We start from the raw sequence: 18,536 nt of genomic DNA on the forward strand, positions 1-18,536 counted from the left end.
TTTTTAGACTTATAGTCTTTCACTTTAATGTATTTTGTGCTCGAATTGCATTTTGGTCTTATCTTCTTGGTTTATTATGACGAATTTACCATTGATAAAAACAGAAGCTCTAGGATAAAGAGTTCTGGTCAGATTTAACTTAATTTGGTGTCCTCATTGTTAGTAATCAATTAGAAAATGTGGTTGACGGTAAATTAAGCAAGCTAACACAGATGATTGATGGTTAGACACATGTGGTCAGGCATGATAAATGCATGGGTATTGACAACATGAGTTGGGGTTGACGGAGTTGTTAGCCTCAAATAGGTCGTTCTTGGGGTTATGGTTAATGGTAGATTGGTTGTCCAGAGACAGAGGTATGGTTATGGATGGGTGAGGATGGATAGGGTCATGGATGTGATTAGGGTGAAAATGGTCATGGATGAGGTCTGGGTTAGGATGGTTGTGTTTATGACTCAAGTTAGAGTGGATGTGGTCATCGATGGAGTTAGAGTGGAAAGTTTATTTTTAGGATGGTTGTGGATTAGAATTTGGTCATGGTTAGGATGTTAGTGGTCATGGCTCAAGTTAGCGTGGATGTCGTGGTAGAAAGCTTTGGAGGAGGAGCAACGACTCAAGTGCTGTTTGACGAGGATTTCTAGGGAAGCTACGACGTCTCGCCTTTTCTGCCTAGATTGGACACTAAAATCATTGTTGAAATAATGAATATGGGTAGAAGACCCATTAAGAAATGGATATGTTTGAATCTCTAGTTAGGGCTAAAAGCGCATTTCAAATACAGCCCAAATTCATGTATAGGAGACTTGACGTTTGACCTCATTTTGCTTGGAAATGGCGCGTGGAGAGGAAGTAGTGCCACCGCTGGCGGATCCGCAGCACTCACTTGGAGAGGGTAAGGCGGTGCCGATGCGAGACGTCAGATATAGACTCTAGTGAGATAAAGATGCGATGCAGCATGACGGAACCGGTTCGGGATTGACTTTATCCAAAGGAGGAGGAGACGTATGTAGAGGAGGAGGTGGAAAAGCATAAGCTAGAAAGAGCCGAACAGATACTGAAGTGCTGGGATACTAGATTTCGTCGATGAGAAGCATAGGACGGAGTATGTCAGCGGTGGAGGAGCTACGAGTTTCGGATGGGAAGGACGCTACAGTGAAGAGGAGAGGCGACAAAGACATGAGGAGATGGGGAGGAGCGACAACCTCACGCCCGAGACAAGCTTGAGACAGAGGTGATGGCGGAGGCAAAAGAAGATCTGGCCGATATAATAGAGAAGCCATTTAAATTGTACAACCATTATATTAAAAATTACTCTAATGTACAGCCCAATATTAGTCTTGGCCTTAAATAATTCATTTTTTTAATAATAATAAAATTGATTATATGTAGCACAATTATGTATTTTCAAACTGGTTTTGATCTTATATAATTCATACTTTTAAAATAATAAGAAATTATTAAAATTAAGTACATGTAGAATAAATTTGGAATTCTCCAAAAATCAAGTAAACCGTCATTGTAGTTTGGACCTTTTTTTGGTCTTAATCATAAGTGGACTTTTGCCGAGTTTTAGACCTTCCCGAGCCATTTTTCGAATTTAACATTTTTACGATTTCTTTAGGAGAAATCACTTTTGATACAGTGTTGGCGTCCATACCGTTGGTTCCGCGAAACAGTAAAACCAATTGTATAGTCGAGATAACAATGGTGTCGAGTTAACATTTACCGTTTTAGATGATTGATTCGAAGTTTTATGAGAAAACAAGTCTTTGTCAACGGAAACTCCAATCAAGACGAAACAAGGATCAGTTTGATCAAGACTACGTGGATGGTACGGCCTTGTCGCCACATGGAGACAAAGAGGAGGGCGATGATACGTGACCGCCCGTTGGCGGCGAGGAAGAGTCGTGGCCGCCTGTTGGCAACGAGGAGGAGGTGTGGCCGCCCTGTTTGCGACAAGAGAGGGCGTGGCCGCTCTTTTAGAGAGGGCCTGGACACCCGTTGACGGAAAGGAAGGAGGGTGGCCACCATGTTGGCAGCGACAGAAGGAGTGTGGCCGCCCGTTGGCGGCGAGGAAAGAGTGTGGCCGCCCTGTTGGCGGCGAAAGAGGGTGTGGCAGCCCGTTGGCGGCATGGAAGGAGCGTGGCCGTCCTGTTGGCGGAAAGAGAGGGCGTGGCCGCCCTGTTGGCGACGAGAGAGGGCGTGGTCGCCTGCTGGTGACAAGGCGTGGAGTCGTCATGGTCGCCTGCTGGCGACGAGGCAGACTTGGGGTAGTCGCCTTCTGGAGAGATGGACCGGAGACGATAAGAAGTCGGAACGCGGCAGTTTGTCGTCTTCTCATGTCAAGAGATCAAGTATACCTTTCGTGAGAACTTGTCATTTCACTTTTTTTTTAAATCACACAAGTTTTTACTTCTCACATTCTTTTTACTTTAATGGTAGAAAACGTTTTCCGCTGTAGTTTCTAAACATCGATTCGGTTGTGACCGATTTTGACCCTAACAGTTATCCCCTAGCTCTCTAGAATTGTTTTGATGTTCTTGCGAGGTGTTAAGCATGTTAAGTAAGTTAGGCGGAATCAATGGCTGAAAGTCCGAGGGTAAACCGATTTTCATCGAGAGCTATAGTAGATTTCTTCCTCAATAAGTATGTGGAGTACGTTTTCAAATTATTTACTTGCTTACTTCCATAAGAAATTTTCCTTAAGGTAAAAAATCTTTCTCTCTCTTTTCCTTCATTTGTTGTTTCCATTATGTCTCCAAGGAAGAGAGTATCTGAGGACGCCTTGCCTTCCTCTTTCGCTCCCAAGAATTTAGGCATTCGAGGTGGCGAAATTGTTTTGAAGATCGAATTCGTACTGCATTCCATTGACCGTGAACAAGTTGCGGAGTATTGGTTTGGCACCTGCGGTTTGCAAGCACCTCCACCGGAGCAATGGTGCCCACCGAGGCCTCGCGGTAGAAGAGAATCCGCTACACCAAGTAGAGGCTTCTTACCCCTTCATCGATACCATCCGCGATTTATGCCATGTCTCGGAGGAGGTGGAGTTTCGGATGCCAAGTCGTTGAGAAAGCGCTAACGCTCTTCCTCGTGGTTACTTTATGTGTTACGGGGCACATCTTTTGCGTTGCCGTTTGTGGTTTCCTATCCCGGAGATCACAGTCCAGGCCTTGGAGTGTTTCCAACTATCGATACGTAAGCTCTCCCCTGGCAGCCTGCAGCATCTCATAGGGATCATGGTTCTGAGTTTTGAGCAAGGGATGACTCTCAGTGCCAATTACCTTGAGGCTTTTCTGTTTCTGCAAGACACAGGATTGCCGCTCACATATTGCTTTAAGCCGAGGCCACATATGGTGATGATCAAGGGGCTTATTTTTAACTTTCACGACTGGCAGCACTACTATTTTTTCGTCTGTATAGACAGTGCCTCCGTTGCAGAAGAATGCATTCCCATTTTCAAGAAAAGATGGGGCTGAAAGTGTATCACGGTTGGATACTTCGGTGATCCTTTGTTTTGCCGGCATATAAAATTGTATTTGTGTTCTTTGTTTTGCAGTTAATAATCCTATTCCTCCACATCCCGAGGACGGGTTCATCGTTCGAGATATTCTTTGTGGTCCTCCATTCTATTGGAGCTATTTCTCCCCGAGACGAGTTAGCGCAGCGGTCGAGCATCATCGATCCGAGCTCAGCCTCACTGGTTAGTGGAAGAGGATTCGGAGCCGACCATGCAAGAATATGTTCCGTATGTTCCGTATGAAGTTCCTGTGGCGAGGGAGAGGGAAAGGTCTCCCAAGAACTAGCAAGTTGTCGTTGATGAAAATGATGGCACCACCGCTGGAGGAGAAGTGCATGATTGGCGCCAAGTCTTTTTTACCGGCAGCGGAAGTGGTACCAGTCGAACTTCTTTGCTTTGCTTCATTTGATGTTCGATCAGCCTTTGGCTGGCATCGAGTATGCCAGATAGAGGAAGTTTATGGAAGTGTCGAGTTATGCATGGGGGTTAGTTTTCATACTTGGTCAATCTTGTTACCAAATTTCCTTCTAACTCCTCGAGGATGGCGAGGTGGATCAACTTCCGGCTCCGCTTAGTGTCAGTAATTACTCGATCGGAGGATCAATGTCCGATAACTTTTTGTCATAACCATGTTGGGTGTTTGTATTTGAAGGGAGTATGTTCCCTGTTTATTATATGTATTAAAACCGTGATGGGTTTTGTATTCGAAGGGAATGTGTTCCCTATTTATGTCATGTTTTATCAGTTTGTATCGTACTCGCCCGTTAGGGCTTTCTAATATATTTCCGATTAGTAGCTTTTCTCAAAGCGTCAACGAGAACAAGAGAGGGTGAGTATGTTCCTCATTTCCTTCGTTCTAGCGGATCGTGATACTTGTAGTTGTGTTAAAGTGGAGATTTTCGAGTTTATAGGATTTTGAAATTTTTTATGACAGTCCAAGTATTAACAAAATTTTTGTATCTTGTATCAGTGATACTATGCCTTTGAGAGTTTAGAGTAGAGTTAGGGTAAGACCTAAGTTTACTTTCGTGTCTGGAGTATGCGGGGTCGATCCTGGCTTACTTGACTCGTTTCCGATTTTAACCTGACTCCGTCTCGATAATGAAATCTGTGATGAGTTCTCAACTTATGTGATTTGCATTGATCGGGAATCGAGTATCTTTCCAGATAGTTTTAAAGTCTCAGAAGTACTGAACAAAATTTTGGATTTCTATAGCGCGCTTATCCTTGAGTCGGATGTTGGAGAACCAATTTTATGAGAGTAGCAGGTCGGGCTAAACGTTTGTTTTGATAACGGTCGATTTTTCCGTCGAGGCCAGTTGACGAACGTGATGTAAGAGCAAGTAATTGTCTTTTCTAACCTGAGTTAGGTTTTAATTTATAGTCACCTAAGGACTGTTCTAGTAGTTTATTCAAGTTCTGGAAATATATTTCGAAAGTCTCTGACGTCTCATTCTTTCTGAAAATATATTTTTTCCTTTGGGTAAGGTGATTTTAAGTTATTAGGGAGAAATTTGTGTCTTAGTCGAAGATCTTGTTCGATCGTGCGACTGGAAGTAGCTTGTTTGAAAGTGTTTAGAAGTTTCGTTAACCGTTTGGTTGTTTAGGATATAGATTTTTCTTTCGTATGATTTTTCGTTTCCGGGTTATACGATAATTGTTTGTTCTTACTTCGGTGTTTTGGGTGAATTGTGGATTGCCGGGTGGCCGTAAAGTAATCTGTGAGATCAGGTATTCCTGTGATAAAATAAATTTTGCAAGACCTTTAGAAGTCGTATTGCGATGTCTTATTATCGAAAAAAGTGTTTTATATTTTTTATTATATATTTTTGTAACATTTCAAGTACAAGGGCGAATATTTTAAATGTGAGAGTATACTGATATACCATGGATTTTATCCACTGTAGGAACCAAAATTCGCACCGTCGATTTCTGTATTCGGAGAAAGTCAAGAAACCCTAACTTTCCCTAAGGTTCCGGATTCTCTGTGAGAGCCAACGACAAGTGACCAAATAAATGCGGAAAATATGAAAAAATAACAAAAAGAATTTATAGAATGGGTAAATCTTATTTCGAATTCGCGTAAGAGCGTTACGATCATCACAAGAGGTTAATATTGTTGCCCTTGCGTCCGAAGCTTTTATAATCTCTTGTAATGATCGCAACGTTCTTACGCGGATTCAAAATAAGATCTACCTTTTTTATAAATTCCTTTTGTTATCTTTTCATATTTTCCGCATTTATTTGGTCACTTGTCGTTGGCTCTCGCAGAGAATCCGGGACCTCAGGGAAAGTTAGGGTTTCCTGACTTTTCTCCAAAAACAGAAATCGACAGTGCGAATTTCGGTTCCCACAGTTTGGCGCTAGAAGGAGGGGGAGTGCTACGAAACGAGCTCGCGATTTCTCGGTTTAAACATAAAGGAAAACCATAAATTTTATCAAACCCCGTAATTTTGGCTCATTACTGAGCTAAAAGAAGTCTCAATGCGTAAGGGTTTTACCAAAACACGTTTTCCGAAAACTTTTTGGAAACGTAAAACTTGTTCTCCCCAAAACCGCAGAAAAACCCTAGGTTAATCGCGGAAAAAGTAAGCACATAAAATCGGGTACATAACTCACCGCTGTACTTCTTCCGAATATCTTTCGTATAAAAGGAAGCGCAGCAAATCGGTTACGAAACCCCGTGGCTGTACTGCTTCCAAAGAACTTTCAGAGAAACGAAGTTGATTTCTATAGAATCACTCGAAACCTAAAACGACTGACTAAATAATGCAAAACGGGAGATCATATCCCCACCGCTAAAATGTTTTCTGAAGCCTAAGATTTCGTAAGAATCCAAGTATCACTTTCATAGTAACAAAATCCGCAAGTTGTCGATGTTTGTCACTTAAATCTTACTTCGGAAAAAACTATTCGAAACTTCCACAGATCAATCCCATGGATAAGAGAAAAACTTTTGACTAAGTTTGGTTGCAATAATTAACCTCGTCACGGCTCTCGTACAACCAAAACTTGAAAACCTCTTTACGGAACAAATCTCGTAAAAATTATGCTCGACAACATCTTGCGAAATAACCTTCGCAAAAATTAAGCTCGACAACATTTTACGAAACAACTTTCGTAAAATTAAAAACAATAACATTTTGGGGAATAACTGTCGTAAATTTAAACTCGATATTATTTTTTTGGAAAAACTTTTGTAAAACTAAAATTGGCAACATATGACAACCTTCGAAAATCTAACAATGATTGTAGAGAAAGAGTCTCGAATAAGGAAAGAGATGGAGCAAAATCCGGGAATCAAATTCGCCCAACCACCTGTCTCCATGGTCTCACCATCCTTCCTCTCGCGCCTTGATCTGTGGCCAAAACCTCATCACCTGGCGAGTCTTCCTGATCATCCTTGGCATCTCTCGACCGTCCCTGGATATTCCTAAACTATAAAAAAAAATTCGACGAGATGCTTATTCATTTTCGTAAATCCATTGATACTAAGATTGAAACATGGATCACGAAAACCGCAATATTGGCAGCAGCCAAAAACGCGGCCAGGAAAGCAGAGAAATCCAGGAAGAATTAATATTCTTGCTATTCGAAGTGGGAACACAGACACAAAAACAGAAGGGAAAATGAGCAAGCAAAACGGAGAAGAGGCTAACCTGAATCTTCGAGAGAACTAAGGTATTTCCGACTCGAATTTTTTGAAATCAGACTTGGAATTTTCATAGGAAATTACTAAGAAACAAAAACGCCTTTGATACTGCTATAGAACTTTAGGGAACTTAAAACCTAGGTGGATAGCATAAAGTTTTTATCGAGAAAGGAAAAAAACACCTTATATAAATAAATAAATTTTCCAAATATTTCTCACATGGTTGTATACCGTATGAGGATTTTTTATTTTACCTAAATTATTTAAATTATCTTAAGCATAAACGAAACCAGAACCGAAAAATCCAAAGATTTTAAATATCGAGATCACACAAAATATCAAAATATTCAATCACTTAAACCAAACTCAGCTTCATATATAACCAAAATATTCATATATATTAATCTGAAAAACCAAAAAAACCACAACCAACTAAAATCGAAAAAAAATACAAACGAATCAATGTAAAACCGAAAACCAATTGTTTATGGCTAAACACATTAGTTAACAAAAAATTATATTACTAAATTTTGTCAACAAATATATTCTCATACTTTCAAAGCGCGGGTCAAAATCTAGTGTCGATTAAAATCTGTGAAATAAACAGCAATTTTCTTTTTGAAAACATTTACACATTTTGTTACAGTCAATATATGTTATTAATAAACAAATATTACATTAGTTATACATTACACATTAGTTAATCCAATGAATTAATAACCTTTATTCTTACTATTATGACTACTAATATTTAAAATCTAAGTTTATGCCTTATATTTACTAACCCTGCCCTTTTAATAAAATAGATAATATATTAATCTAATATTATTTAGGGCAGTTCTCTCAAATAGCCATTTTTAAGTTTTTTTCACAAAAATAGCACTCAAGAAAGAAAATGACCAAAATAACCTCTTTTTATTTTGAACTTTTTAATTTTTTTTAAACACTCTTCCTATAACCCCACCCCTTAACTCTAAGAGTTGATTACTCTTTAGGACACATTTTGAGTTTCTCTTACACTCATAGACAATTTTCACTTGTGACACATTTTTTTGTGGGGTCTACTGGATTTTTGGACAATTATGCTCTTAAGGGAAGAAGAAGGTTAGTTTTTTTTATTATTTTTCTTATTGTACTTCATGATTTCATTTGCTTTTATCTTAAAATCTAAAACATATTAAATAAAAATAATTGTCATAATAAATTGTATATAAAATTCTCTATCTTTTAAGATCTATTTTCATATATGTATGTTAACTTGTAAACAAAATTAATTGTAGACGTGGATTCTAAAGCGTGGATAGTAGAGTTATACACTAGTTGTGGATATAGACACCTTAACACAGAGGTCATTGGCTTATACCTTTAAGAGCTTGTTCTTCGCTATAGTCTTCGGTAAGAAGAAACCCAGATAACCATGTTTTCACCGTTACTCCCACCGTCACCGACACCGCCGATACCATCACCAGTTTTGGTTCTAACTCGTTAAAGGTCTCATCTTTCGATCCGATGTACATCGATCTGCTGGAGACTTTCGTGACCACATCCAATACAACGCAACTAGCTCTCGATTTTCGATAAGACAGCTCGATCAGAGATGTCTTATCCATTGGAGCTCGATCAGAGCTGTCTTATCAGAGATCGAGAGCTAGCTAGTTGTGTTGGAATTGATGTGGTCACATGGTAAATCTTAAGCATCCAAAAATGAGATTTTTAGCGACTTGGAACCGCTTGATCGTGCTGGTGGCTTCGGCGGTGCCGGTGACGGTGGGAGTAACGGTGGAAACGTGGTTATGTGGGTTTTTCCTTGCCATAGACTGCGAAGAATAAGCTCTTAAAGGTATCAGACAACGACTTTCGTGTTAAGATGTCCATGTCCACAACTAGTATATAACTCTACTATCCACGCTTTGGTGTCCACGTCCACACTTAATTTTGTTTACACGTTAATATATATATATATACTAAAATGGATCTTAAGATATAGAGAATTTTATGTATAATATATTATGTAAATTATTTGTATTTAATACATTTTAGAATTTGAGATAAAAGTAAATGAAAACATAAATTGGAATAAGAAGAGGTGAGAGATTCATATGATGAGAAGAAAACACCTTTTATATTAAAAATATAAAGGCAATGAGAGAAAAAATAAAGTCTAGGGTCATAAGAGTATTTTTTACATGAAAAAGTGTATCTCAAGCACTAAGTGTCCTATAGTATAATTGCAAAGTGAGAAAGTGTCTCTAGGTGTAAAAAACTCTAACTCTAAACCTTAGTGTAGATTAGTTAACCCTAGGGTAAAACTTATTTTGGTCATTTACTTCATTGAGAGCTATTTTTGTGACAAAAACTTAAAAACGCTATCCTATGGAATTTTTCTATTATTTGCCATTGAAAATGTTAAAAAAAAAATTATTTTCTATTTACGAAATATAATTAGATTTTTATTTCCATTTCATGAAATAAAAATTACTTGACTAATCTATCTACAAAATTAGGATTTTGCCTATAAATAAATTAAATAATAGTTTCTGAGAAAAAAGAATATACTAATTATCATGAAATTAAATTTAAATTAAAACAAAATAAATGATCATTAGATTTATCTAGGTTTTTTCGGGTCAACCATTACAGGTCATGCCAATTTTAGGGTTTTAAACCAGATTTTATGGAGTTTTTAGATAGAAATTTTATAATTTAATGCAAAATCTTAGTTGGATTATATGCAGATCACTAGATTTACCATTTTTATCTTGGATTCAGATCAATTATGAAAATATCGCTAATGATATTAAAATTACATTTAGCAAAATTTAGATAAATACAATAAATTAATATTTTTGAATATAGGCCGAATTTAATCGGATTGGGGACATAGACTTACGGGTAAATTCCACATTGGTTTTTCGAGTACGAATATTTAATTACCTTAATAATTCAAAATGCTAATAAATGCAACAATATCATGATTTTATTTAAACCTGATTACATATTTCATCATCAAAATTATTTGTATTAAAACGTTAAGCATATTATAATCTGTACATTTATAGTGCTTTCTTTGTAACATTTAAATGTAAATAAATACTCAGAAATAGAAATTTATATCAAATAAATTTGATTTGTTTCAGAAATTAATTTGCATTTTAAAAACACGGGTCAAAAATATAACTATACTTTGTTATCTAAAAAAATAATAATAAATGTTTAGGAATAAAGTACAAAATTAATGTGTGAAATGGCTATAGCACATGTGTGTATAATTATGAAACATCACAAATTCAATACAATAATGCCTATCGGAATGCAACTTGAAATCATTAATGCGTTATATTTTCCCAAGTCTCAAAGATCAAAAGGATCTAAGATATAACACATGACCTGAAGTTGGGTATGTTGTTGATTCTAAAGTGAGATTTAATTCCAGATATATGAACCTGTTGTGTCATTATCTCGAGCGGGAGAATTAGAGAATCCCACATCCCTAGTAAGTGGAACATCTATAACTATGTTCACACTAGAAATAGACATAAAGAATCATTTATAAAATAGGGGATTTAGAATCTAATAGTGTTGAGACAATAAGTAAAGCTAAATATTAAATACCTTCAATCAGTATTACCCAAGACACTATTGTATTGTACTACACAATGATTAGAAATGGAGATAAATGTAATAGTAAACCAGAAGTTTACCGAAAGTGTAATGTTTGGCAAACCGGTTATGACATTCCGGTTTAGTAATGATGCGAAAGATAACCATATGCACATTCATTGAAGAACCCAAATACTCTTACAAATGATCTACTATATGCAGTTTTCTTACAAGGCAATATAAGAATACATTTTTCCATCAGTCAAATAGATTTGGATTCTATTTTTACAATGAGCTGTTTGTGGGCTTGATCATCCACCATATGCATTGTCTAAAAGGTCGTATGCACCCTTGTCATAGATCCACAACCTAATGTTTGCAAGATTAATTGGTATACTGGTGAAATCACAAGTCTTTGATGCTTATTTTATGCATGTGAGGATACATGATGAACATCTTGTAGCTAATGTTCTTATTTAAGATGCAGCAACATTGATTCGCATAATGCCAAAGAGTAATTAAGAACTCTCCCCATGAAATTGGTTTTGGGTCAGAAACTAAAGATCCCTAACTATAAATTTTTGATAAGTTGTAGTTGCTCCACCACACAACTAAATGATGGAACCTCAAAGGAGGTTATGGATATGTTGGATATGTTTTCCATTGAAAATAAAAATCTAGAAAATTTTATAATATTTATTTAGAGGCTCAAAGTTAGTCAATCCAACAATAGGGGGAGAAAATAAACAGCTGGAGAATAAATGAGTTGAATGAATTATCATTGATCCTCGGACTAAAGAGCGTGAATAAAATTGAATGTATGGAGATAATTCTTGACAAAGATTAGCATATATGAGTTTGCAGAATTATTTACTGACTCTAAGGAAGTGATTAAGTCACAAGACCAGATGTAAATGCTCCACTTAAAATGGATGTCCCAGAAGGACAATATCAAAATTCTAATGAGTTTAAAGAGCGTTTGAGCGTGATAGACTTATCGGTTCAAAATATAATAATCCTCGGAAAATAAAAGGAGCATGAATGAGATTGACAGAATAGAGGAATGAAACATTAAAGATCTCGAGGAGAGATAGAAAACAAGACAAGAAAAAAATTTAGGTACCTGAGAATAAAGAAATCGCAAATAGCTATGTCCTGTTAGGAACAATATGGAACCAATATCAAATTGACGTCGTGAATACTTATGTATGCAATGTAAAAGTTTATAAGAATGAGGATCATGAACCATCTATTGAAAAGTGTACACAATATGATAAATGGCCGAAAAGGGAAAGAAACAATAGATGCATAGTTAAAATCTCTTTAAAAGAGAAGAGTATTCGAACCAGTAGTCCGTACACCTAATGGTGTAAAACCAGTGGCATATAATGGGTCTTTATGTGAAAGAATATAAGCGATAAGGAAATCATGAGATGTGATATTGTAGTTGCACAAGGATTGTCACAAAGACCTATAATGAAACACATCATCATGCGGTGGAAGCATCAATTTTCAAGTTTCTTTAGTCTGGCAACAAAGAAAATGAATTGGAGGGCACTGGAAAATGACATTTATGTGAAAGATCCAAAAAAATATAAACTGCAGGAACCAGTAAACCCCATAAGGATTTGGACTGCTAGAAGCAGTAAATACTAGTTCTTGAGAACATTATCGGGCGAGTATATTGAGCAGATAAAATAAATAATTATTGGTCACAAAGTACCATAATATTGGAAATTTACTTCTCTTTCATGATCGAAAGATGTGACTTATATGAGAAGAAGAATGCTCATACTAGTAAATTTTATAAGAAGACGGAGAATAACTCGTATGTACAAGTATGTACAATATGTAGATTTAAAAGATTGTCTATAAAAGTAAATTTGGACATGGAGTCCAAAATGACCAATATGACTTCTTTTTTTTTGTCATCTCCAAGATATGACTTTTTGTGTGAAAGTAATGTTAAGAGATTATTTGACAATTAAACGAATTTATTCACTAAGGATATGCTTATATCAACATATAAAAGGATATATATGATGAGTATACATCTCCCGAAGATGATGCTTCCAGGGGGAGAATATGATGATGTGCGTGGTTGTACTCTTTTTCCTTATCATTGGTTTTGTCCCATTGAGTTTTCCATGTCAAGGTTTTAACGAGGTAACAAAGAACACACAAATGACAGATACCTAAAGAGGAATGTTATCACTTAGGTTTTGAAGATATATTAATCTTCCAATGTATTTTGAGATTGAGAGAAGAGGAAGGGAATGATCAAGATCAGTCATATTTGAAGAAGAATCAAGAGATGAACACATTACATTCGTTGTAACAGAATTGAAGGTAGAAAGATTTACAATCAAAGGAGATCTTTTAAATGGAATTAAAATATAAACTTAGTGTCCATAGAAAGATCTTTGAGTCTGCTTTCATCTCCATTGAATCAAATCATTCCAGATGATAAAACTCGAGATATGGATGTTTTCGTGGGACATGTACAAGCTGTCTCAGAATACCTAATATTGCATGATATTCAAAATATCATTCGATATTTCAATCCTACGAGCTAGACTGGTGCCAAGTTATAAATGGATGCTAGCTTCGATTTCCAAATGGGTTGGAGTTATTTTGTCCTACGGTCATCAAGATACGTAAGTTTCAGTAAGGAGTGTCAAATCTGCGAGGAGAAGTGAACTGGTCCAAGCCCAAGACTAAGGAGTTAATTCATCAAATTGGATTATGTCTTATTAGATATCTCAAGTTACGTTCTAATCAGGAGGAGTAGATGCACGTTGCATTCTTTTTTCTTTAACCATGACTGTAACACCCCCGAACCGTCCTAGACATATGGTCGATCAACCGGCCAACAATCAAACAAGAACATGACCGATCGACCGTCCAACACCCAGGGTTAGAGATGAATGAGCCAACCGGCCAGCCAACAATCAAACAAGAACATGACTGACCGTCCAACCCAACACCATGGTCCGGAAGCGCTACGTGACGGGTTAGGGACGATCCGGTCAGAGTCACAAACTTTTACTCCACGACCTAGACCAGTGCATCCACTAACTCGTCCCGCTGCGTCAAGGCATAAGGCTTTGCAACCCGTACCTAGAGTTAGCGTTTTCCGTTAGATCGAGGCCTAAGGCTTTTCAACCCGTACTACGACCTAACGTTGTGTTAGACCGGACTAGTCAAATATCAGAGTACTCATGAAGCGCATATAAAACAATTACTTTATTTATTCGAGAAATATCCATACATTGATATAATTCGAGACCGGTCCCGGCCTAATGCCAAATCGAGTCAACTAAACACAAATCCACAATACCGTTTACAAAAGGCATGAAAATCTACACCGGCGGTCCTAACGTCCAGCACCAAGCTATCCGATCATCCTTACCTAAAGCGACCTGCAAAAAGGACAACGGAGTTGGATGAGTAACCTAATGTTACTCAGTGAGCTGGCGGCCTCTACCCGCAACCTAGACTCTAACCCGGACAACCCAAAATAACAATCAATCTAGCCCTAGCATGCAATAAAAGCTAAGGCTAAGCAAACCGTTACTAAGTTAGACTTGGCCTCCTGCCATGATCTAGCTTCAAGTAACGGGAACCTGCATCAAAACAAGTCAACAAGCAATCCCTAGTTAACCATATATACGCTTGAGTTCAGTACTCATGTAGTGTTAGACACTTAGACTATACAAATACCATTGGCCGATCGACCAACAATCAAACAAGAACATGATCGGCCAACCAATGATACCGCATAGCTTTAATATCCACCACCCTTCACAAGCAATCACTCAAACACATACAGGCCAACGTCAGGCGTACACTAACAAAATACACATCAAGCCTAATCCGGTACCTAAGCCAGACTTAGGACTTAATGTCAGAACCTGCAAGCAAATCAATGAACCACAAACACAATCACAATAATAAGACTATGAGTAACTACGACTCGATCTAACTTGTAACACCGTATATCAGTGCTACACTGACTCGAGGGTTCCATAACCCTCTACGACACACTAACACAACACTCTAACCTGGGCCCTGGTGACTTCGTGTTCCTCCTCCCTATCGGCAATATCCTATCTTCCTACCACAAAGGCCAGAAGAAGGAACTTTCAACCGACCGCGGCCCACAGTCATTCGGGTCACCGCGCGACAGCCCACAGTCCTTCGGGTCACTGCCACATTACACCGTCGTGTAATACTCAGCCATAGTACATGACACCGTTCGTCTGAGTCTTCCCGATCCAGCGAATAAGGGGTTTCCTTGAACCCGCTGGGTACGAGGCCGAGGAAACACTAATCAACCCCAAACAAGCCTAGTATGGGCGGGTTACGCACATACTGTCGGCACCACTCACACAACACAAACTCAATCTAGAACCTAACCTAAGGCTAAAGTTCCAGATCCTAACTAGACACTCAACTCTACAACACAAACCAGTAGTACCAGTAGTCCGGCCTATATGGCCTAAGACCCTTAGTACTAACTACTAAACAATAATATCAATACTAAACAAATAAATCAAACCGTTATCCAGATAGTCCAGCCTCCTGCTATGAAACTATCCTTAAAGATAACGGGAACCTGCACTCAACCATATCAGCACGCAAGAATAGAAAACATGATGCATCCTAGCCCTAGTCCTAGTCAGGTTATTAACTCAGTCTTAATTCCATTCATCTCAGCTTAGCCCTTGCTAAACTGAGTCCGGTTCCATAAATAAAATAACCCTAAGGACTCTACCATTCAATAACGTGATCATTCTACTCTATATGCAGACTCGATCTACCCTAAATTCCAAGTGGAATTCAAACAAACCAACTCACAGTGTTCTAGGCGAGAAGCAGCTGGTTGATCGGAGAGGACTTGGCCAAAACCCAAGGGACGCCTTGACTGGACTGGACTGGACTGATATTGACTTGTACAGAACCTCCCCTGATACTGGTCTGGACTGAACTCAACTCGAACAGCACCTTCCTTAGCTTATGAACAATTCTTCCGAAATCTGAACAGAGTATCGAACCATAACCTCAACTGAACTGAAACCATGGAACTGAACTGATCTTGGACAGCACCTCCACTTGATCATCAAAGAATATGAGTAGAGTGGACAGATTGACTTGGGCAGAGCTTCCGCATAACAATTGCAGAAATTCTTCGATTGGACAGAACTTCGCTTCTTGGTGAAGTATCGATCTTCGGAACTCAGCTACACTCTCTTTCTCTCTCTCTCTAACCACGTTGACTTGCTTCCCATCTGAATTGATATTCAATTGGTTGATCTTCAGTTGGCCAGAACCTTCCCTAGGCGCTGACTTGAAATCAGTAGAATAACTGTTCTCGAAAACTGCCGAAAAGACTCGAAAACGATCGAAACTCGAACTTTCTTTCTCTAGCTTTCCCTCTCACGTTTTTCTCTGAGTTTCAGGTGTGCTGGATGGTTTGAAATGAGCTGGGGTCGTGGGGTTTATATAGGATGCAGCAACCAATCAGAAACAAGCCGTGTGGCAGCCCATGTGTCGCTTCGCATGGCTCCGGACGCATGCGTCGCGGCACCTCGTGCTCCACATGTCTGATGGCATGACCAGGACATCATGCAGAGTGACACCATGCCCTCCAGATGTCTGATCCACGGCCTGACCTCATCCAGATTCACACTCAGCACACACATGTCGCTCAGCATGCTCCGATCGCAGGTTTCGCGGCACCTCGTGCTTCTGGGTGTCAATCAGCATGCTGTGCTCTCCTGGGCTTCAACACCTCCTGCTTCCCTTGCCACATACCATTCCAGGCAGGTTACATCACGTCCTTATCTCATAGATAAGGACAGCTCGAGCTTCTCGGTCCATTCGACTGATTTCGACCCTTCCGGTGAATTTTCGTCCCGCGATCAATACCGAATATTTTTTTACGCCCGTTCTGATGAGATGAATATTTTTAATAAACTCCAAGTGAATCCTGACCTTGATGGAAAATATTTCCCGAGCCTCCGGCTTCCTCGAAAAATCGATAATACCAAAATTAGGGTTTTCGCCCAACTTCGGGTTTTCCCGTCGTGCTTCAATCCCGTCGTGCTTGCTTCCCGTCCTGCTTAATTCCCGTCCTGCTTCCGACTTATAATGTCTTCAGAATAATATTTTACTGATACGAAGATATTCCGAGAAAACTTCGCGATGAAGAAACGTCAATCTTCAAAAACGTCGAGCTTCTAAACCGTCGTGCTTAAAAAATGTGATTCTTCCAAAACTGCCGTCTGATCAATCTAAGACATTTCTAACAATGGTAGAGCAGCTTATCTCAACTCATGCTTCACTCACGATCCATTCTTCGACCTTCTCGTACTTCAAATTTCCCGATCGATCTGTATTGCCCGCGACTCGACCACCACAAAGATACTCGACCATTTTTTTTTTTTTTTTTAACGGGTTTCTACATTCTCCTCCCCTTAATAGAATTCGTCCTCGAATTCTTAGTTGCGCAATTGCTCGTCTTCACAACATTCTCCACTCGTCTCCATAACCTCTTTACTCTGTCCACGACAGTTCCTTCAGTGTCCTCTTCAAGGCCTCCACAACTGTCTTTATATATCTTCACTTGTATGATGACTGAATCGTCCTCTTGCTTTTACTCTGTCATAACACACCCATCGCCCATGATACTATCTTGTCATTTTGATAGATATCATCCTTGTCCAGATTCCTCAAATCCTTCTCGATCTTCGTCTTCCCAAGTACTGGTGAAGTCCTTTCCCCAATGAAGTCTTGTTTCTTCCCATCTGTCCAGTCCATACCACAGCCCAGTTCTCTGAATCTGTTTCTCTTCTTTCGCTTCGGGTTTGGGTTTGGCCTTGAACTCCCTCCACTTTAAGGTTTTCATCCCTTAAAGTTCCGATCAACAAACACACTTACTCGCTGCAACTCAAAAGAACACCTCACACACAAGTTAGTAGACAACTAATCCCAATAGTGTACTAACAACAACCTAGCAATGCTAACCAGCAACCTAACAGTTCTACCCAAGCAACCTAGCAATTCTAGATTCCACTATCTCAATCCTAATTCCTAAAACCACAAATCCTATCGCTGGACGTGACCGGTTTCCCTAATGCCTTTTGTGACTCAATTTGACTCGATAAATATTTAAAACCGATTAAATCATGAGTTCCGGAAGCATGGACGAAACCATGCTCTGATACCACCTCTGTAACACCCCCGAACCGTCCTAGACATATGGTCGATCAACCGGCCAACAATCAAACAAGAACATGACCGATCGACCGTCCAACACCCAGGGTTAGAGATGAATGAGCCAACCGGCCAGCCAACAATCAAACAAGAACATGACTGACCGTCCAACCCAACACCATGGTCCGGAAGCGCTACGTGACGGGTTAGGGACGATCCGGTCAGAGTCACAAACTTTTACTCCACGACCTAGACCAGTTCATCCACTAACTCGTCCCGCTGCGTCAAGGCATAAGGCTTTGCAACCCGTACCTAGAGTTAGCGTTTTCCGTTAGATCGAGGCCTAAGGCTTTTCAACCCGTACTACGACCTAACGTTGTGTTAGACCGGACTAGTCAAATATCAGAGTACTCATGAAGCGCATATAAAACAATTACTTTATTTATTCGAGAAATATCCATACATTGATATAATTCGAGACCGGTCCCGGCCTAATGCCAAATCGAGTCAACTAAACACAAATCCACAATACCGTTTACAAAAGGCATG

General features: G+C 39.1%; 1 long non-coding RNA gene across 1 annotated transcript; it reads right to left on the minus strand.

The window, feature by feature from the left end:
- Positions 1-2,715: 2,715 nt before the first annotated feature.
- LOC117128165 lies at positions 2,716-18,015 on the minus strand. The gene is made up of 3 exons (XR_004451363.1): positions 17,205-18,015; positions 5,827-5,830; positions 2,716-2,732 (listed from the first exon to the last, which is right to left on the minus strand). It is a non-coding gene; the product is annotated as an uncharacterized LOC117128165 (long non-coding RNA).
- Between the last annotated feature and the right edge of the window lie 521 nt (positions 18,016-18,536).

Source organism: Brassica rapa, chromosome A09 (genome assembly GCF_000309985.2).
Source record: "Brassica rapa cultivar Chiifu-401-42 chromosome A09, CAAS_Brap_v3.01, whole genome shotgun sequence".
Taxonomy (NCBI): Eukaryota; Viridiplantae; Streptophyta; class Magnoliopsida; order Brassicales; family Brassicaceae; genus Brassica; species Brassica rapa.